The sequence below is a fragment of the Carlito syrichta genome, unplaced genomic scaffold (assembly GCF_000164805.1).
Source record: "Carlito syrichta isolate Samal-C Ts95f unplaced genomic scaffold, Tarsius_syrichta-2.0.1 Scaffold273273, whole genome shotgun sequence".
NCBI classification, from domain to species: Eukaryota; Metazoa; Chordata; class Mammalia; order Primates; family Tarsiidae; genus Carlito; species Carlito syrichta.
This window is the reverse complement of record NW_007217369.1, coordinates 206,197-216,213: the sequence shown is the minus strand read 5'-3', so window position 1 is coordinate 216,213 and position 10,017 is coordinate 206,197. Positions and strand designations below refer to the sequence as shown.

Here is a 10,017-nt window from a genome sequence, read left to right as displayed (position 1 = left end):
CCAATGGCGCTTTCTACAAGGTACTTGGCTCCAGGGCAGGCCCCATCTTCGCCCTCCCTTCCCTCCCTTTTCTTCTCGGTGTCGGCGGGAGGCAGGCCCGGGGCCCTCTTGCCAAGCGCCGCGCCCGGGTGCCGGGGCGCGCTCAGCGGGATGTTGTTTGGGAGGGAAGGACTGGACTTGGGGCCTGTAGGAAGCCCCTCGAGTCCCGCTCCGTCCCCGACGAGAGGCCCCGGCGCCTATCGGAATGGGGACGAGCGGGGAGACGAGGGTGCCCTTTCGGGGCCAAGCCCCGGCGGGGAGAGCTGGGGATGGGCGAGGGCCGGCGCCAGGTACGAGATCCCGGCGGGAAGGGCCGGGATCGGCGCTAAGTGACGGCGGCTGCTTGTTCCTCCTTTCCTAAATATCCTCTCCCAGTGGGATCCAGGCCTGACGTGTGGGTAGTTGGAGAGGAGCGGGGGACGCTTCAGCCAGGCCGCCTCCTGCAGCGCCAAGAGGGCTTAAGGTCTCTGGCTTCTCTTTTCCGGGCCAGCGTTGGGACTTCGGAGAGCTCCGCTGTTCTGGGAGAGGGGTGTGGAGGAAGAGTAGTAGGAAGCCGGAGTCGGCACCAAATCACAATGGCAACTGATTTTTAGTGCTTCTCTTTGTGGATTTCAGAGGAGATTTTAGACCCAAAAGTTTCTGGAAGACCCTAGCACATCTGAGCTATGCATTCAAGAAGTTGGTCATACTGCTATTTGCGGGCCCCCTCCCTTCTTAAATTGAGGGTAAATCCAGGAATGCCGATGCTTCAGCGGCTAAAAACATTAGTGACTCTGCTACTTAAGCATTTTTTTGTGTTTAATTCTTCAAAGACCTGAAGATATGCCACAAAACTCCGGGAAATTAACAGAGTATGTTATTACTAGGGAATTTCTAAAATTGACTATTTGGGAATCTTTGTTTTGTGCTCTTAAGAACTTGACCGTATTCCTTTTGAATTTGTAGTGTTGCAGTGGACTGAATTGTTGAGGCTGTAAATAGGCATCATGGGTTTACTAATCATTTTAGAAGTTACACCATTGCAGATCAATGAATAGTTTTCATTTTCAAAGGGAAGATTAAAAATCTTTTTTTTTTTTTTGATGTAGCAGTAGTGCGTTTGTTGGCACTTACTGTAGATCTAGTAATCTATAAATTCTTGTTTCCTCTTGAATGTCTGTAGCTTCTGTATCCCACCTTACTCCACTATTTTGGCAATAGAAGGTGCACGTGGAAGGAAGTATTGTCCAACACAATTCTTAAATTTATTATAGGATTACTTGAACGTTTCAAATGAGACGGGTTTGGCTAAAATAAAGAATTGACTTAGTGTGTTATGTGTTTACCAATTTTATGGAGACTTTTGGACACCAATATGTTTCCTAAACGAGTAGTGTGTAAACTCATACTTTTAGCACAAAGGTGAAAACCTTTTGCTGTGAAACAGGCAAACATTTATATATATGTTCTTAACAGTCTCACCAAGATAAAATTGTTTCAGTTCAACTCTGCAGTCAAAGTTTTAGTTGTATTTATTTCATTGATCCATAATTTCTACTGATTAGTTTGTGTCTAATCATTCTGGGTCCTAGGCTAATAGTTTTGGTCACGAGATTTGTGGCCCTACTTTATCGATACAGTATATGAGTAGGGGCTAGTGGTTAGGCAGAATTCTAATGTATCTGTTTTATCAGCTTCTGGATGCCACTGAAGTTTGCTTGCCACAGAGGGCAAGTAGCACATCCTGGTCTTGAAGGACTTATTGTTATCTTTCAGCAACCTATGATTTGCTCCAGCGATTTTGCTAGCAAATTGACTGGAATATAAGAAATGCTCTCTGTTTTTGCTATTAATCTTCCATTTTTTGGTTTTGCTTTTTAACAAAATTACTTACATTGAAGGTGCATAAAAAAGAATAGGTTATTCCTTAGTTCCGTGATGGGAAATGTAATACTTGAAGAGCTGTACATGGAGAAGTAAGTGTTTATTAAAGTTGATTTCTAAAAAAAATCTCATAGTCTCTGTTGATATAAAAATAATTTTTACATTGAAAAAGGTTGAAATTTTTGTGAGTTACCATATTGCTGTGAGTTATAAAAGTAAAGCAAAAGTAAACTGAGTTGTTTGTCCTATGGGATAGACAGGAAAGATGGGAAATAAAGACCAATGAAAAATGAACTACTATGGATAAGTTAAATTTATGGAAAAAGAAATTAATAGAAAGACTTTAAAAACTAAACAAATCAACTTTAGTATGATTGAATTCAGACTTTGATTTTCCTAACACCATATTCCCAAGGACAGTTCTCCATCTTCTAAGCATATTGTCCAAGTTTGCAATATAAAATGGATAGAGTATATGCTGGGAGATGTTTGGCTCTTTTTCTTTAAAAAAAAAAAAAAAAAAAAAGAATGCTCAAGCTCAGGATTTAAAATTAACAGAACCGTGAAACCTAAACCTTAAGATTGTACCAGCTGTGTTTTATGTTTTTTTTTTTTTTCTTCTGGTGTTTCTCCTTTAAAAAGTTGGATTTAGTAATCACCAGAGCCATTACTGTTGTGCTTAGGTATTTCTTTGACTTAAAAAAAGTTGGTCGTATATGCATACCACTTACAGAGCCCTAAGGGTATATTATTTAAGGCATGAAGACACTGACTTATACCTCATAAAATCCTTACAAAGCATTCACTAAATGAGTAATGTTGAAATAAACTCTTTGTTCTAGGGGCATCTGCCTCAAATAATGTTTTCTTTGGACTAGTAGTTTTGATGTGTTGGGAATGGTAATGAATTAACTCCATTTTACACGTAGAATGCATATCATTCCAATATAAATGCACTAATATATCCTAAGATTTGTAGGTTTTGTGTACTAGTATGGAAATTAGTAAAAACTGGTAATTCATATGTTGGAATCATAGATACAAAACCTTTTTGTTTTCTGAAAATACAGTGGGTGATGCCTGATTCATTATTGTAATATGATGTAATAATGCAAGATTGCAATTTTATTGTTACATTATACTTTAAAATATCTTACATCTTAAGTTTGTTATCTGAGGACAGACTTTCATTTGATGAGTATTATTATGGCAACTAGCAACTAAATATGATAAAATGCACAATTTAGAGAAAATGTTTTAAATGAAGACATTAGTGGCCTAACATATCATTTTAGCTACACATCCTGCTAGAAATACCTGCTTTAATACAAATAAACTTGCGCAAGGTTTATACATTTATAGATAAACTTGCATAAAATGTAGATAAACTTGCATTCATGTTTTCTCTGAAGTCTCTCAAGCTAACTTTGCATAAAGGTGTTATTCTGTGCTTTGAGGAAGAGAATTATTTAGATCAACCACATTTTTTTCTTTCTAGAGTTCTAAATGCCCTTTTTTTTTAGTGTCTAGGATCTTTGTGGGTACTTTAATTTTCGCCTTTGGAACTATGAAATTTCTAAGACCTTACTCAAGTATTCTGGTAACCCCCAAATTATTAATTAAATGCAAAATTCAGTGATATATTACTTGGCTTTCTGATTCCTGCCCACTGTAGGAATGTGCTTCCTGAGATAATTAGGGTAGTGGTTATGCTAATAGCTAACAGGTGCTGAGTGCTCGCTAGGTGCTGGGCACTGTTCTAGGTGCTTTACCTCTGTTAATTTATTTAAACCTCCCCAACGAATTTGAGGTACTGTTATTTCTATTTGTTAGATGAGAATGTGAATGTACAGAAGGATTAGGTAAGTGAATTACTACTAAGTGTTACAGCTATTAAGGGTCAGGTCTGAGATTGGAAATCTGGCATGTGACTTCCTGAAATGATAAAATTTATCTTGAAGAATTTCATTGAATTTGATTTTCTGCCCATTTTTCCATTTCATTGTGATCTTTGATTGCATTTGTTACAATAACACTGCCTTAGCCCCCTCTAACTACAGTTGCAAGGTTATGTTTCCATTTTTTACTGTTGATACAAAGAGGCCATGAAATATTCAGTTTATGTATCAGCTTCCTTTTTAAACTCTTGCACCTTGACATATTACACTGTAATTCTTAAGAATGGCTAGTAAGGAAAGATAAAGTTAGAAATCTTTGATACTGCTCGGAAACTTGGTTTTGTTACATTGCGTGCTCAAGTATTCCAGTACATATACAGAAGGAAAATTAATAACTAATGTCTGTGTCATCTTTTGATCAGAGTGAACCAGAGAGAATTTTTTTTTTAACAATTTGTGGTAAATGCCTGTATGAAGTTGAAGTTGCATATTCCTGGACACGCACTATGGGTGGAAGGACTGTTGATGAGGTTTATTGTCTCTGCTATTTATTGTTTTTTTATGTTGTTATTGCCCACATACAAAGGGGTGGCGAAGTGATAACTTGCTTTATGTATGATACCTTGGGTTTGCATTGGATTTTATCAAACCCCAAAGATTTTCATCACATCTTTTTTTCTTCCCAGAGTCAATAACCTTTAGTATTTAGTATCTTGGTGAAACATCATTTTCCTTTGCTGTCCCAATTTTTAAAGCAGTTTTAAAAGTATACTTTTGTAGGGATGTAGATTGTCCCAATACAAGAGCATTTATGGTTCTGAATCTTATAAAATATGCCCCCCTCTATCTCTCCTATGTTTATTACCACCTATGTGTGTAATCTAATTACTTAATACAAAGTAATGGTTGTAAGAGGCTGGTCCAGTTCCTTATTACAAGGAATCTGAGGTCCAGAGGTCGCTTCTTGGAGAGTCCCATAGCTATTACATGATAGAGCCGAGATTTTGAACCTAGGTCTGATTCACAGCAGTACTCTTAACTACTAAGTTCACTGACTCCAGTAGAACCAGCTTTCATCCAGTGTATTGTAGTTTCCTTTGTGCATATTCATTCAGATTCCTTTGGAAGCCTCTCAGGAATCTCCTTAACCTATCTTCTCCACAAACACCAATTTTGCTTGATAGGTAGGGATCACAACAAAATGTAGTCTTCCAAGTCAGTGATAGATGGGGTGATAGTGCTCTGGAGATGGCCAGAGAAGGAGGATATGAGTGTGAAGGGGAAGGGTTAGGGAGGAAAAGGTCAGGGCAGGGTAGGGCCAAATGGAGAGTGTTGGAATAAGTATGATGAGAAGCAGGAAGATGGAACCCTTGTTGGAATGAAGCCTTAGTAAAAGACCTTAAAACTCACGATACTTATTTTTAGTGCGAGTGCCGGTAGAGGGCAACCTATGAGTTTCTTTTATTCCATTTATTAAAGCAGCAGCCAGAAAGTGTTACATGCCTTCTGTATTCACTTATATGCAAATGGTGACTAAAAATGACTAATTTTGAAACACTCATGGAAATATCTGTATACAGATAAATTTCATTAACTCAAAGACAGTGACACGGTTAGGCTATGATGATTACTCAAACCATTTCTGACGCTACATCCGGAATTGCAGTCAGAACCTGCAAAAGCTTTTTTTTTTTTTCCTTTTTCTGAATAGTCACAACACTTGCAGATCTTCCACCTTTGAAGGAATGTTTAATTTTAGAAAATAGGAAAATGTGGTGAATAATTATAACTAAACTGGACAATAACTTCTGGTAAATAGAAAATAAAAAGTACAGCAGTGTAGCTAAAGCTGACATAGAGTGCTTTTATGATGGGTCTGAAAACAATCTCTAACATTTGTAAATGTTTCGAATTAGTGCTGTCTACTACAGTAGCCACTAAGCCTTATAAGGCTGTTGAGCACTTGAAATGTGGCAAGAGTGAATGGGAGACTGATTTTAACTTTATTTCATTTTAATTAATTTAAATGTAAATACCCACACGTGATCAGTGGCTACCATAGTAGATGGCAGTTTTAGACAAGGGCGGTAGTATTGGAAAGACACTTGATTTACTGAGAACACTTTTTCACCCAGCTGTAACAAGGGTAGAAGGAATTAAAATTTTTAGCATATAATATAAAGGAACTAATGTTAATTACAAAAATTTCAACAAGGATGAAGACAGAAGCAGTGACCCTTCTTCAGTCACCTCCTAACAGAGGTCTTGATTTTAGATAGTGATCTAATACCACTCCCCAAAAGCAGGTTGTTGATTTGTTATTAGCCATTATATAAAGATAAGGGGGAAATTGAGGCTGGAAAAGTTCTCCTTCCCATTCTCTATAATTTTCATGACTTAGTTTATAAAACTAAGAGCCTAAGAGTGACCAATGCTTGCAATTTTAACTCAAAATCAAGCCACTCTGTTGCTGAAGTAATAGGGAGGCAAACAACCCTTTAGAGCGCTGAGCCATGCACCCTTATTAAATCTGGTATATTCTGAGACATCATGATCAGTATTAAACTAGAGTCCTCAAAATAAGCAGTAGAAAATGCTGATAAGTTAAGTATAGCTGAATAATAATTAGCATAATCAAAATGATAGGAAGAAAATGTGAATTTGTCTCCCTTTAAACCAACACTATAAGGATATATACTCAGGCTTAACTTGATAGTAATTCACCCACCGTGGCTATAGCAGAACACGATGCCATTGTAGTCCGCCTTGATCTTACAAAGACACTTTCTTTTTGCATGACTTTACTTTTATTCATTTAAGCATTATTGCCGAAATTTGGTAGCTCTGTTTTAGTTGCTTCCGTATCAGTGTTTTCCAGGGTCCTGTCTCAGCTTCCATAGTTTTTCTTAAGAGCAGCTAATGCTTGACTGCATATGCTTTAATTTGTTATTTTGGGAAGCTTCATTTTTTAAAACAGATCTTTTATATCAGGCCTTTGAAGACATTTATTTACCAAGACATTTGCATTTAATTATTTGTCTTTTGAAAATATTTTTTGGGCACCCACACTATACCAGAAATTGTGCCAGTTACTGAGGACACAGAAGTTAAAGAACGGTCTTAATCTGAACTAGTCATCTTCCTAATATTCAGTTGGATATTCAAGGTCATGAGGATTCATTACTATGTTTTCTCCTAACAGTTTTAACTCATACATTTAGGTCTTTGATGCTTTTTAGTTCATTCTAGTATATGGCCTGAGGTAAAGGTCAAAATTTATTCTTTGCATGTGAATATTCAGTTGTCCCAGCTCCATTTGTTGAAAATGCCATTCTTTCCCTATTGAATTGTCTTGTTTTTTTGTTGTTGTTGAGAAAGAATTTATTTCTATCACACCCCAAGCTGTTGCTCAATGTCTAAGCTTTTATGCCTGAAAGTTTCCCCTTAGGCCTAGTGGAATTTTGTTTGGATGATTCTTCCTCATCCTTTAAGGTTCTATAGGAACCTCACCTTCTCCAGTCTGTCTTTCCTTATCAACCTACCGCCATCACCCACACAGATACTTTTTCCCCAAGGCTGGAATAGGAACATCTTAGGCAATGATCCATTTAATAACTACTCATTGAATTCATGCTAGACACTCTGAAATAGAACTGTGAATAAAATACAACCTGATACCACCATTAGGAAGCTTACTGTTAGTGAGAAAATGGGCTATAATAATAGAGTGGGGTAAGTTTATAGTAGGGATAAGCATAGGATGCTATGAGAATGCAGAGGGCAAGAATTTAACCTAGTCTTCTGGATTCTTCCCATTTGAACTGCAACCTAAAAGACCAATTGGAGATAGTAAAAAGAGGGGAAGAACAATAGAGAAGAAGGAATGGAGAGGTCCAAGACTGCAGAGTGTGGCAGAAGTAGTTTAGCATTGCTGGATCACAAACTATAAGGATATGGAGGATGAAGCTTGGAAAGTTAAGAGCTGGGAGGGAAAGGTCGTGAAGAGCCTTTTACAGCCAGAGAAGGAGTTTGGCCATGGTTCTGCAGACAGGGAGAAACCACTGAAAGAGAGAAACACATAGAAAACAAATCTGAGTAAGAAGTTTAAATCTCTTCTCTCTCCAAGCCCTTTAAAAATGAATCAAGGTATAAAGCCCCTTGGGTTTATTTTTTTTTTTAATTGGAGTCTCACTCTGTCACCCAGGCTAGAGTGCAGTGGCATGCTCACGGCCAACGCAGCTTCGACCTGCTGGGCTCAGGTGATATTTCTGCCCCAGTCTTCCAAGTAGCTGGAACTACAGGCCTGTGCCACCACACTCAGCTAATTTTTTGATTTGTTGTAGTAATGAGTCCTCGGCATATTGCCCAGGCTGGTCTCGGACCTGTGGGCTCTGGCAATCCTCTCGCCTCCCCCTCCGCCTCCCAAGGTACTTTATAGGCATGAGCCATCATACCTGTCTCCCTTGGGTTTCTTTATGCTTTTTCCTACTCTAATTGTCAAAAAAAAAAAAAACCCAAAACCCTCCTTTTCTGTACATACTAATTTCATTTTAGAGAATTATGGACTGCATACTGATTAAAGAAGTCTAGGTAATTAGTTAGCTATTTTGTTCTGTCTGTCTGTATTACTAGCAATTGTGTCATCAAATTTAGAAGATCTAAAACTCTTATATTATTTTTTTCTCCAAGTGCCTGAGAGATTGAGAATTTAATTAAACTCCAGTAATTAGACTTTTTAGTGGTGTTTGCAGCGTACGGTTGTTAAAGAAAATTTGGTATACTTGTGTACACATAGACCTTAGGTTATATTTAATCATCTAGTATTATATTCTCCTAAAGTGTTACTAAGGAGAAGATAGTTTATAACAGATCTATACTAGATGACATATGACTCTGGAACAATTTTTCTAATTTTCAGTAATTCTAGCCTAGAGTGTAGTCCAGCTTTGCCTTACTACTACGTTGTAATTTTCAGTATCCTTGTCTCTCTCCTGAGATGCTGAACTCTGGAGCATTTTTTTGAACTATCTGTATCTCTAGGGCCTAGCACATAATGTAGATTTGACTAATGAGTGAATGAGCCTCAAAAACTTTCATTTGAAGTTTATTTTATTCTTAAAAACAAAATGTTTGGAATCACTGTAAAATTTAACTAAAAACCAAAATAAACTTTAAGCTTGAATATTAATTTAGGTATTGTATTTCTTACAGGCATTTGTTAAGGATGTTCACGAAGATTCAATAACAGTTGCATTTGAAAACAAGTAAGTGTCTTGAAACATAATTTTAATGTTTAGGTTTTTAAATATTTTATGCTAATTCTTTTTACTCTTTTTTTTTTTTTTCTTAAATCAAGTCTAGTTTGAGTGTTTTTCAGGAATGGACCTTCATGTTACCAAGAAGTTTCTGAACAACTCAGTATTAAACCAATGGAATGACTGTTCCTGCTAATGACCTAGAGATCCCTCATTGTATAATATTGATTCTTACACCTCAGTCCCCTTGAATGTGAAGAAAGAAACCAGAGATTCTTTTGTATTAGCAACTGAGAACTTACATAGAAATATTTGTAATTTGGGGGGTTTGTTATTTATTTTCTTGTGTTAAAAATTTTTTTTCACACCCTGCATGTAGCATCCAAAGTAACTTTTAAGAAGATGAAAATGAAGGGAATTAGTGCTGTCTACTACAGTAGCCACTAAGCCTTATAAGGCTGTTGAGCACTTGAAATGTGGCAAGAGTGAATGGGAGACTGATTTTAACTTTATTTCATTTTAATTAATTTAAATGTAAATACCCATGGTCTTAGGATTTTACTGAACTCTGATGAATGATCGACACTTATAATGTTTTGGCTTTTATGTACCAAGATAATTAATGGTGTATCAAAGCAGTCTGCAGATCTCTAGAGAAAGACAGTAGATTAATGACTGCTTATTTCTGGTGGGGAAGGGGAGTGATGCGGGGTAAGCCATAGCTAAAAAATACAGGATTTTTTTGTTTTGTTTTGTTTTGTTTTGAGTTGGAGTCTCACTCTGTCTCCCAGACTGGAGTGCAGTGGCCGCTCCCGGCCACCGCAGCCTCGACCTGCTGGGCTCCTGCGATCCTTCCTCCTCAGCCTTCCAAGGAGCCGGAATTACAGGCATGCGCTACCACGCCCGGCTGATTGTTTGATTTATTGTAGAGATGAGGTCTCACTGCCCAGGTGGGTCTCGAA

At 37.6% G+C, this 10,017-nt stretch overlaps 1 protein-coding gene across 2 annotated transcripts in view; it reads left to right on the top strand.

Moving 5' to 3' along the window:
• Positions 1 to 6: 6 nt before the first annotated feature.
• The window catches only part of FMR1 (fragile X mental retardation 1), a 37,843-nt gene continuing 27,832 nt past the window's right edge, over positions 7 to 10,017 (top strand). For both annotated transcript variants that reach the window (XM_021709679.1, XM_008052337.1), the window contains exons 1-2: positions 7 to 20; positions 9,012 to 9,064. The gene's annotated coding sequence lies outside the window, so the exon portion shown is untranslated. The remainder of the gene's footprint in view (positions 21 to 9,011; positions 9,065 to 10,017) is intronic.